Below are 12,786 nucleotides of genomic sequence, written 5' to 3' on the forward strand. Positions count from 1 at the left end.
ACTTAAGGAAGAAATAATACCAATAGTACACAATCTCGTCAAGAGTATAGAAGAAGGGACTTCCAAACTAATTTTATGAGGCAAGTGTTACTCTAATACCAAATCAAAGATATTATAAGAAAGAGAAACTAGAAACCACTATTTCTCATAATCATACATGCAAAAACACTCATAGATGCAAAATATACATATATGTATAACTGATTTACTTTGCTGTACACCTGAAACTAAAACAACTTTGTAAGTCAATTATACTCCAAAGAATTTTTTTAAAAATTAGCAAATCAAATCTAGCAGTATATAAAATGCAAAATACATCATGATCAAAGCAGGATTGTTTTATTCTAGTAGAGAAAGGATGTCTCAACTTTTGGAAATCGGTTAACGTAATTCACCATATATATATATATATATATTTTGTCTTTTTAGGGCCACACCCTCGACATATGGAGGTTCCCAGGCTAGGGGTGGAATTGTAGCTGTACCCACCAGCCTGCACCAGAGCCACAGCAACACAGGATCCAAGCCGTGTCTGCAACCTACACCACAACTCATGGCAATGCTGGATCCTTAACCCACTGAGCGAGGCCAGGGCTCGAACCCGCAACCTCATGGTTCCTAGTCGGATTCATTAACCACTGAGCCACGACGGGAACTCCGTAATTCACTATATTAACAGACTAAATATGAAAAAATATGGTCATTTAAAAAATTCTTTTCTCAATATAATAATCTGACTTTATTTTTTAATTTTTTTACTAGAGTATAGTTGATTTACAATGTTGTGTCAATTTCTGCTGTGCATCAGTGACCCATTATGTGTGTGTGTGTCTATATATACATATATATATGTGTATATATATATATATATATAATTTTTCTCATACTATCTTCCACCATGTTCTACCCCAAGTGATTGGATATAGTTCCCTGTGCTGCACAATAGGACCTCATTGCTTAACTATTCTAAATATAACAGCTTGCACCTACCAACCCCAAACTCCCAGTCCATCCCACTCCCTCCCCTCTCCCCCTTGGCAACTACAAGTCTGTTTTCTGTATCTGTGAGTCTTTTTTGGTTGTGCAGATAGGTTCATTTGTGCCATATTTTAGATTCCACATATAAATGACATCATATGGTATTTGTCTTTCTCTTTTGGACTTCACTTAGTACAACAATCTCTAGTTGCATCCATGTTGCTGCAAATGGCATTATTTTGTCCTTTTTTAAATAGCTGAGTAGTATTCCATTGAGTTTATGTACCACATCTTCTTAATCTATTCATCCGTCGATGTACATTTAGGTTGTTTCTATGTCTTGGCTATTGTGAATAGTGCTGCAGTGAACATAGGGTGTATATATCTTTTTCAATGAAAGTTTTGTTTGGATATATGCCCAGTAGTGGGATTTCTGGATCATATATGGTTGTTCTCTATTTAGTTTTTCTGAGGAACCTCCACACTGTTCTCCATGGCAGTTGTACCAATTTACATTCCCACCAACAATGTAGGAAAGTTCCCTTTTTCCACACCCTCTCCAACATTTGTTATTTGTTGACTTGTTACTGATGGCCGTTCTGACAGGTGTGAGGTGGTACGTCATCGTAGTTTTGATTTTCAGTTCTCTAATATTTAGTGATATGGAGCATTTTTTAATGTGCCTGCTGGCCATCCATATGTCTTCTTTGGAGAAATGTCCATTTAGGTCTTCTGCCCATTTTTGAATTGGGTTGTTTGTTTTTTTGTTGTTGAGTTGTATGAGCTGTTTGTATATTTTAAAGATTAAGTCCTTGTTGGTTGCATCATTTGCAAAGATTTTCTCCCATTCTGTGGGTTGTCTTTTTTTTTTTTGTGGTTTTCTTTGCTGAGCAAAAGCTTTTGAGTTTAATTAGGTCCCATTGGTTTATTTTTGTTTTTGTCATTACTCTAGAAGGTGGATCAAACAAGATGTTGCTATGATTTATTTCAAAGTAGACACAGAAAAAGCATTTGATTAGAAAAGCATTTATAAGAGTTCCTGCTGTGCACAACACGATTCATGGCATCTCTGGAGCTCTAGGAGGCAGGTTTGATACCTAGCCCAGCACAGTGGGTTAAGGATCTGGCGGATCTCTGGTCCATGAACTCCATATGCTGCTAGATGCCCACCCCCCCGCTCCAAAAAAAACCCAACCAAACAAACCAGGACTTCAAAAAAAGAAAAGAAAAGAAAAGCATCTATACAAGATTTAAAAAAACAAAACAAACAAACAAACAAAAAACAAAACCCCAGAAAACTAGGGATGGAAGGAAACTTCCTTAACATGATAAAGAGGATCTACCAAAAAATCGACAGCTACATTTACTTAATGATGAGAGGTTGAATACTTTCTCTGAAAGGTGCAGGACAAAGCAATAAAATCCTTTGTCTTAACACCTCTTCAACAAAGTACTGGAAATCCAAGTCAATGCAGTAAAAGGATAATAAGAAATAAAAGGCATAGAGATTGAAAGAGAAAAAACATACCTATACTTGCAAATGACATAATTGTCTTATGAAGAGAATTTACAAAAAAAGATTCTAAATTTAATATATGAGTTTACCAAGGTTGTAAGATATAAAATCAGCATAAAAATTCAATTGTATTTCTATAGACGAGCAATGCAATGCGTTTCAAATTTTTAAAAATATCTCTTACAATAGCACAAAAATGAAACACTTAAGTATATATATAATAAAATATATCCAGTGACTGTATGCTAACAACTACAAAGCACTGCTGAAAGAAATCAAAGAAAACCTAAATAAATGGGGGTATATACCACGTTCATAGACTAAAGATTCAATATTGTTAAGATGTTAGTTCTCTTTAGTTTGATCTACAGAGTCAATGCAACACCAATTAAAATCTCAGAAGGCTTTTTTTGTAGCTATTGATAAGGGAAAATTTATGGGGAAAGTCAAAGAAACCAGTACAACCAAAACAATTTTTTAAAAAAGACAAAGTTGAAGGGCTCACACTATCTAATTTCAAGACTTACTATAATGCTACAGTAACCAATATAGTGTGGTATTGACAAAAGTGTAGACACATAGATCAATGAAACGGAATAGAGAGCCCAGAAATAAATTCACACAAATAGTCACTTGATCTTTGAAAAAAGTGAACAGATATTTCAAAGGAGAAAGTATAGACTTTTAAAAAAATGGTGCTGAAACAATTAGACATCAATGTGCAAAAAAATCTGTTGTATGACTCATGCCTTACACAAAAATTTACTTGGGAGATTAATCAACTGATGAATGGATAAAGAAAATGTGGTACACACCTACAATGGAATATTATTCTGCCTTAAAAAGGAAAGAAATCCTGTCACATGCTCCAACATGGATGAACCTTGAGGACATTATGCTAAGTGAAATGATCCAGCTACAGAAAAACAAATACTGCATTATTCCACTTATATGAGGTATCTAAAATAACCAAACTGATAGAAGCAGAGGATACAATAGTGGTTGCCAGGGGCTGGGGCATAGGGAAATGGAGAGTTGTTTTTCAGTTTCAGTTATGCTAGATGAGTAAATATCTACTGTACAGCATAGTGCCTATAGGTAGCAGTATGGTATTGTGTTCTTCAAAATTTAAAAAGGTTGATGTCATGTTAAGTATTCTTAATACACGCACACACACACACCCCCTGGGAGGTGTTGGATATGTTGATTACTTTGAATGTGGTGATAGTACCACAAGTGTTTGCATATTCCAAACTCATCAAATTATACACATTAAACACATGCAGTTCTTTGTATAGCAATTATGCCTTAAAGAAGCCATTAAAATTTAACTCAAAATACACCATACTATAAATGTAAAACCATAAAACTTCTAGAAGAAAACATAAGAAAATATGTATGACCTTGAGTTAGGCAGAGTTTTAGATTTGACTTCAAAAGTCAAATCCATTAAAAAATCCTTAATTTGATTTCATTATAATTTAGCAACCACTTGCACTGCAAAGGACACTGTTAAGAGAATAAAGGGTCAATCTATAGACTAGAAGAAAATATTTGCAAATTACATTTTTGACAAAGGACTTCTATCTAGAATATACAAGGAATTCTCAAAACTCAGCAATGAGAAAATAAACTACCCAATTAAAAATGATTAAAATAACTGAACAGACACTTTCCCAAAGAAAATATACAGATGTCAAATTAGCATATGAAAAGAAACACATCATTAATCATTTGGAAAATTCAAATTAAAACCACGAGATACCACAGAAATCTATGACAAGTAAAATTTAAAAAACATGGTAATACCAAATTCTGATGAATATGCAGAGGAGGTGGAATGCTCATTGCTAGTGAAGATGCAAATTGGCACAACCACCTTGAAAAATAATCTGGCAATTTCTTATAATGTTAAACATATGACTACCAGTGACTCAGTAATCCTAGCCCTAGCTATGTACCCAAGAGAAATACATTTTTTTTTTTTTTTAGGGCCACACCTGCGGCATATGGAGATTCCCAGGCTAGGGGTCAAATTGGAGCTACAGCTGCTGACCTACACCACAGCCACAGCAACACCAGATCCGAGCCCCATCTGCGATGACCTACACCACAGCTCACAACAATGCCAGATCCTTAACCCATTGAGCAAGCCAGGGGTCAAACCCGCAACCTCATGGTTCCTAGTCAGATTTGTTTCCGCTGCACCATGAGCAGGGAACTCCCAGAAACAAAAATTTATGCTCACCTAAAAGCCTGAATGTGAAGATTTATATCATGTTTATTTAAAATTGCCAAAAATGGAAATAAATTAGTTGTCCTTCACTGAGTGATTTGACTAACTGTGGTACATCCAAAGAATGGAAAACCACTCAGTGATGAAAAGGAATGGACTACTGATTCATGCAACAATGTGAGTAACATCTAATAGTAACAATCACACCTGGCATCAAATCTTGGTTTCTAAATATCATTCTTCAATAAAAGAAACAAGGGCTTCTTGGAGAGCTGAGTGATTACTGAGCCCGGGAAGGGGAAATGTAGGATGCGGCTGGAACATCTTGTAAGACCAAAATGTAAGAAAGTGCTCAAAAAAAGGAAGGGATGAAGCAATACTGAAAATGTAAAGAAGCCAACCTGAATGAACTCCTAGTGGTTAAAGTTGAATATGTATAGTCAAAAGAAGGAATGTGGGGGGGTGATAGAGTTTTTCTAGAACTTATTTAAAGATAGTGATCACACGACTCTGTGCTTTTGTCAGAATCCATAGAACTATACACTGTGAAGCATGAATTTTAGAGTATATGAGTTAAAAAATAAACATGCAATAGAAATTTCCAAAAATTATAATGGACATATTGCTAAATAATTCCTACCCAAAACAAATCTTTTTGTATTATACTCACTGTAGCTTTAAAATAACTTGACAGTTTTATAGTTATACCTACTTAAGTTCTCTATATGTTTATTTGTTAAATGTTTAATTACTTAGGGCCGTACCTGTGGCCTATGGAAATTCCTGGGGTAGAGGTCAAATCAGAGCTGCAGCTGCTGGCCTACACCACAGCCATGGCAATACTGGATCCTTAACCCACTGAGCAAGGCCAGGGATGGAGTCTGCATCTTATGGACATTATGTCAGGTTTTTAACCTGCTGGGCCATAATGAGAACTCACTGATTTTTTAGAATAATATAATGCATTCCCATTGGAGCCGTTGCTCAACCTAAGAACTAAAGCATTTTCAATTATGTATGTACTCCCTCCATCTTGCATCCCTTTACCTGAAGTAACCATTATTCTAAAATTTATGCTTATCTTTCCCTTGCTTTTAAACATTTCTTATATCATAAACATTTAACTAGATCAATGTTTCAAAACTGTTTGTTTATGTGAGTAGCACTCAGATCAGGAAACAGAACATGACCACTTTCCCCAACAGCTGCCCTTAGGTCCCTTCCAGCCACTGCCCCTACCCCCAGAGTGACTACTACTCTGATTCTGTAACAGCATAGATTAGTTTTTCCTGCTTCTGAATTTTATATTTAATTAATTATTATATAAATTAAATTACATACTATGCAATATCTAATGTCTGACTTGTTTTGATCAATATTATGTCTTCAATATTCATCCGTTTTTTTTTGGGCAGTTGTATAGTTGTTGTATAGTATCCCATTGTGTGAATATACCACAGTTTATCAGTTTTGGTCAGCCTTTACGTTGTTTCCAATCTGGGACTATGATGGACAGTGCTGCTATGAAATACATGTTTTCCAGCAAATGTGTTAGGCATTTCTGATGGCTATACACCTATGATTAGAATAGCTAGGTCATAGGATATGTATATGTTCAGCTGTAACATATACTTTAGTTTTTCCAAAGCAGTTTACCATTTGATGGTCTTACCAGCAATGATGAAAGTGTAGTTGTTCTGTATCCTTGCTAAAGGATGATATAGTATGTCATTTTCATTTTATCCATTCTTGCGGATGTGTAATGGTATCACATAGTGCTTTCAATCTGCATTTCCTATTGATTGATGAAGTTGAGCACTATTTTATGTGTCTTGGTCATTTGGAGGTCCTCTTGTGAGGATTTTTATTGCTTGCTAGTTGTTTTCGTCTTTAAAATAGAACAAACTATTGGATTTATTTTTAATTAATCTTGATTCATTAATTTGTCTTTTTATCCCTATAACTCCTTTCTTATGTTTCCACAGAATTGTATGCATGTGTGGTTTTATTTGTAAAGTTTTGAATTAACTTAATTTATGTTTTCCATGTTAAGTAATGAAAGTGTATTGTGGCCACATTGAGAAACAAGATAGATCCACAACCCACACTGGTTTGGATGTCAAGACTGATGATGCCACCCACACACCAAGAGGTTATGAAAAGTTTTATTCCTTACATAACAAGGATTTCCAGGAAAAACAAGGCAGGCTTCTGAAGCTGGTCCAAAAATGGCTTGAGAGAGCAAAGAAAAGAGACTGGGTTGGATTTTTGTGGTGCTTAGGGAGTGGGGCCAAGGTGAGGATTCCCGTGCCTGGGTAGGGCATTGTGTGGTTTGAATCTCTGACATGCAGCAAAGGAGGAAGCATCCAGGCTTTCTCATAAGCTTGTTTAGATGTGGGGGAGAAGAAGTGAGAAGGGCGAGGCTTGAAAGCTGTCATCAGCCAAACATAAAAAAATTGAGGAGTTCCCGTCGTGGCGCAGTGGTTAACGAACCCGACTAGGAACCATGAGGTTGCGGGTTCGGTCCCTGCCCTTGCTCAGTGGGTTAAGGATCCGGCGTTGCCGTGAGCTGTGGTGTAGGTTGCAGACGCGGCTTGGATCCCGTGTTGCTGTGGCTCTGGTGCGTAGGCCGGTGGCTACAGCTCCGATTCGACCCCTAGCCTGGGAACCTCCATATGCCAAGGGAGCGGCCCAAAGAAATAGCAAAAAGACAAAAAAAAAAAAAAAAAAATTGAGTCGGACTCCCTGAGTTCAGTTTTATCTGTAGCATATATATTTTGACAATGTAGAGTTTACATTTTAGATTCTCTGCATTTTCTTCTTTGGTTTAAGTTTTGTTTCTACTTTTGTTGTTATGTTCAAATTTTATTGCCTTTATCAAAAAATATAGTCTGTCTTTTGGAATATGTTGCAGTTTTTCCTCTGTGAGTAATAACTAGCTAATTTTAAAAACTGATTTATTGATATATAATTTATATGCCATAAATTCACCCATTTAGAGCATACAATGGATTTGAATGGATTTTAGTGTATACACAAGAGTTGTGCAACCATCACCACAATCTAAGTTTAAAACATTTTCGACAAAATACCTGGAAATAAACTTGACAAAGGAGGTGGAAGACTTACATGCTGAGGACTATAAAACTTTAATAAAGGAAATTAAATACCCAGAAGTTCCAAACAATTCTGAGGAAAAATAACAAAGCAGGAGGCATAACCCTCCCTGACTTCAGACCATACTACCTAGTTACAGTAATCAAAACAGTATTGTACTGGCACAAAAACAGACACATGGATCAATGGAACAAGATAGAAAGCCTATCTACAAACTTACATACCTACTTCTATAATCCTACATACCTATGGTCAATTAATCTATGACAAAGGAGGTGAGACTATACAGTGGAGAAAAGATAGTCTCTGCAGCAAGTGGTGTTGGGAAAGTTGGATAGCTGCATGTGAATCAATGAAATTAGAACACTCTCTCGCACCATAAAACTCGTGGAAGAGAACACGACCAAAACATTTTCAGATATAAATCATAGGAATATTTTCTTAGATCAGTCTCCAAAGTAAAAAGAAACAAAGGCAAAAATAAATGGGACCTAATCAAACTTTAAAAAGCTTTTGCACAGCAAACAAAATCATCCACAAAACGAAAAGACAATGTATGGAATGGAAGAAAAATTTGCAAATGATGTGACCAACAAGGGGTTAATTTCCAATATATAAAAACAGTTCGTACAGCTTAATCTTAAAAAACAAACAAACATGCAAACAAACAACCCAATCAAAAAAGGCAGAAGACCTAAATACATTTCTCCAAAGACAACTTAATATTAAAAAAGAAACATGCAAACAAACAATCCAATCAAAAAGATAGAAGACCTAAATAGATATTTCTCCAAAGAAAACAGACAGATGAGCAATAGGCACATAAAAAGATGGTCAATATCACTAATTATTAGAGAAATATAAGTCAAAACTACAATGAGGTATCACCTCACACCAGTCAGAATGACTATCATCCAAAAGTCTACAAATAATCAATTCTGGAGAGGGTGTGGAGAAAAGGGAACCGTCCACACTGTGGTGGGAATGTAAGCTGGTGCCACCCCTGTGGAGAAGAGTATGGAGGTTCCTTAAAAAATTAAATATAGAGCTACCATATGATCCAGCATTTCCACTCCCGGACATATAACCAGACAAAAGCACAATTCAAAAAGATACATGCACCCCAGTGTTCCTTGCACAACTATTTACAATAGGCAAGACAGGGAAGAAACCTAAATGTCCATTGACAGATGAATGGATAAAGATGTGGTACATATATACAATGGAAATTTTCTCTTTGCTCTTTAGTTTGAGAAGTTTCTTTTCTATTGCTGTCACTTTAAACTCACTGAATTTTTTTTCCTCAGATGTGTTCAGTCTACTGGTGAGTCCATCAAAGACATTCTTCATTTCTATAATAATTCTTTTTAAATTTCTGACATTTCCTTTTGATTGTTTCTTAGAATTGGCACATTTCTGCTTATATTACCTATCCATTCTTGCATGTTGTCTACTTTTTTCATTAGATATTCTAGCATATTAATCACAGTTAATTTTAATTCCTGGCCTTCTCATTCTAAAATCTCTGCCATACCTGAGTCTAGTTCTGATACTTGCCATGTTTCTGAAAACTGTGTTTTTTGCCTTTTAGCATGTTTGGTAATTGTTGAAAGATGAACATGATATAGTAGATAAAAGGAACTAAAGTAAATAGGCCTTTGATGTGAGATTTTAATCTTATCTGTCAAGGAGTCAGGCTGTGTTTACTGTTTGATGTAGCTGTAAGCATCAGAGGGTAAAGTTTCCACCAGTGTCCTTGTTTTTGTCTTTTTTGCTGTTTTGAGTTTTCCTTTTCAATAGGGTCTGAGCCATATAGTTTTTTCCAGGTGCCAACCCCTGTTGTTATACAGGAGCCAGATTGATATGGTGGAAAAGCGAGAATGAGGGGAAAGCGTTCTATAGTTGTATGATTATTTCTCAGTCTTTTAGTGAGTTTGTGCTTCTGGGCTTTGACTTCACAAGTGCTATAGAATTTTCCAAGCATTTGCATTTTGGTTTTTATTTAATTTTTGTTTTAATTAAATTGTGGTCAAAGAATTTGTCTTCTAAGTTTCTTATTTTTAAACATTTTTCTCTTTATAGCACATTATACAGTGAATTTTATCTTTCTCATAGGCATATAAAAATAATTTCTAACAATATGCTAAATGTGTTCCACATTGTTAGTTAATTGTATTATTCAAATATTCTATATCCTTTTTATTTATTTATGCAACAAACACTTGTTGAACATCAGTGTGATTGAGGCACTGTGTTAGTGATATGTGAAACAATGATGAGCAAAATAAAAAAATTCTTGTTCTTGTGAGACTTCTAATTAGGAGGTAAGATGTAGACAAGTAAATAGACAACTATAACAATGCGAAAACTGTCATAATGAGGGTTATACAGAATTATATGTAAAAACATAGGAAAGGCGTATAATATAGACTGGGGAGTTAGGGAAGGCTTTCTTGAAAAAATTTATAACTGCTGAGACCTAAAGGACAAATTAGAGCTAACCAGGAAAAGGAAAAATTTTAAATGTTCCAAATGTATTTGAAAAACTGGAGGTGATAGTTAGCAATGCGTTTTAAGGAACTTAAAGAAGTTTGCTATGGCTGCATTTTGCAATGTGATTGGGACAGGTGGTGGGTTAGAGGGTGTGCTGGCAAAACGAGGCCCCAAATTATCTTAAGTCTTTTGCTTATGTTGAGGGGTTTGGAATTTATCCTAAGATAAGTGAGGAGCTATTGCAGACATTTAAGCAGGTGAGCAACATTGTATTAATTGTATTTTAGAAAGATTCTCCACCTTCAAAATACAAGAGTGTGTTTAAACTTATATTTTACTACCTCTAGTTTCTATTTTTAATTAAATTTGAATTGTCTAAGCAATATATGAATCCATTGTCCTAAAAAAAATTAGGATCTAAACCTCACACCTTATGCAAAAATTAATTCAAAAGAGATCATAGACTTACACGTAAAATGTGAAACTGTAAAATGTTTGGAAGTTAATGTGGGATAAAATCTTTGGGACCTAGAGAGAGATGTTCTTAGACATGATACGATCCATAAAATAAAAAATTGAAAAGTTGGACCTCATAAAAACTGAAAACTTTTTTTTTTTTGTCTTTTTAGGGCCATACCTGCGGCGTATGGAGGTTCCCAGGCTAGGGGTCCAATCAGAGCTGTAGCTGCCGGCCTATGCCGCAGCCACAGCCACAGCAAGGCCAGATCCTTAACCCACAGAGCGAGGCCAGGGATCAAACCCACAACCTCATGGTTCCTAGTCAGATTCGTCTCCGCTGTGCCACCACGGGAACTCCCATAAAACTGAAAACTTTTGTACCGTGAAAATAATGGTAAGAGGATGAAAAGGCAAGGTGCAGGTTGATAGAAAATATTTGCAAACCACATCTCTGTGAAAAGACTTGAATGTACAGTTCATAAAATGGGCTCAAAACTCAGCAATAAAAACAACTGAAAAATCCAATTAGCAAATGGTCAAAAGACATGAACAGACATTTCACCAAAGAAGATGAATAATATACAGATGGTAAATAGGCACATGAAAAGAGGTTCGACCTCATTCACCACTAGAGTAATGCAAATTAAAGTCACAATGTGCTATCATCACAGACCGATTGGAAAAGTTCAAATGAAAAATAGTAATAATATGAGATGCTGGTAAGGATACCCAGAAACTGGATGTCTAATATATTCCTGGTGGGGATGCCAAAGAGTAAAAACACTTTGGAAAACATTGTTACAGTTTCTTATAAAATTGATCCTGCCATTACCATAAACCTAAGCATTTATACTCCTGAACATTTATCCAGAGAAATGAAGACGTGTTCATATAAAAACCTGTGTGTGAATGTTAATAGAAACCTTATTATTCGCAGAAAACACTGACAACACTTGAAATGCTGTTCAGTAGGTGAATGGTTGATCAAACTATTTTACATCCATACCATGGAATACTACTTAGCAACGAAAAGAAATGAACTATTGACACATGCAATGACCTTGAACTTCAGGGGTATTATGCTTAATGAAAAGCAGCCAGTCCCTAAAAGTTACATACTCTATGGCTCCATTTATATAACATTCTCAAAATGACAAAACTCTAGAAGTGAAGAACAGATTAGTGGTTGCCAGGAAACAGGGATGAAGGTGGGGTGTGGTGGGAGGTGAATAAGAATACAAAGAGATAGCACAAGGGAGTTCCTTCGTGATGTTAGAACAGCTCTGCATCTTGATTGTGGTGATGGTTATGCAAAATTACACATGGGAGAAAATTGCAGAGAACCAGTACACACGCACACACACACACATGCAGACTTAAAAATAGTGAAAACAAAAAAATCTGTGGTCTACTTAACGAATTCCTGGTTTTGACATTGTACTATACTATATAAGATGTCATCATTGAAAGATACTGGAGGAAGGGTTCACAGGATTTTATGGACTATTTTTGTAACATCCTATATCAGAATAAAGAAGTTGACACAACACTCTAAATCAACTATACTTTAATAAAAATAAAATAAAAGAATTAAGACATTACAGATAAGTCTAAAATCCCTTTTGATTTCTATCCCTGCCTACATGTGCCTCTTCCCCACTTTATAAGCTACTACTGTTAGGAGTTTAGTATGTATCCTTCCATAATTCTTTTTTATGCACTCATTTGTGTACTCATAAAAATACATGTAAATATATAGTATTTTTAGGAGCTTTCTATATAAATGTTTCATATGATGTGTGTAATTCTGTAACTTTCACTCAATGTTATATTTTTTAAATACATTCTTATTGATGCAGCAGTAATTAATTTATTGTGACTGCTTTATCATATTCCATTGAATAAACAAATTTTTATTTAACTATTTCTCTACTGTTGGACATTCAGACTATTTCCAGATTTTTGCGGTGTTGTAGAAAATAGTCTT

Source organism: Sus scrofa, chromosome X, assembly GCF_000003025.6.
Source record: "Sus scrofa isolate TJ Tabasco breed Duroc chromosome X, Sscrofa11.1, whole genome shotgun sequence".
Lineage (NCBI taxonomy): Eukaryota > Metazoa > Chordata > Mammalia > Artiodactyla > Suidae > Sus > Sus scrofa.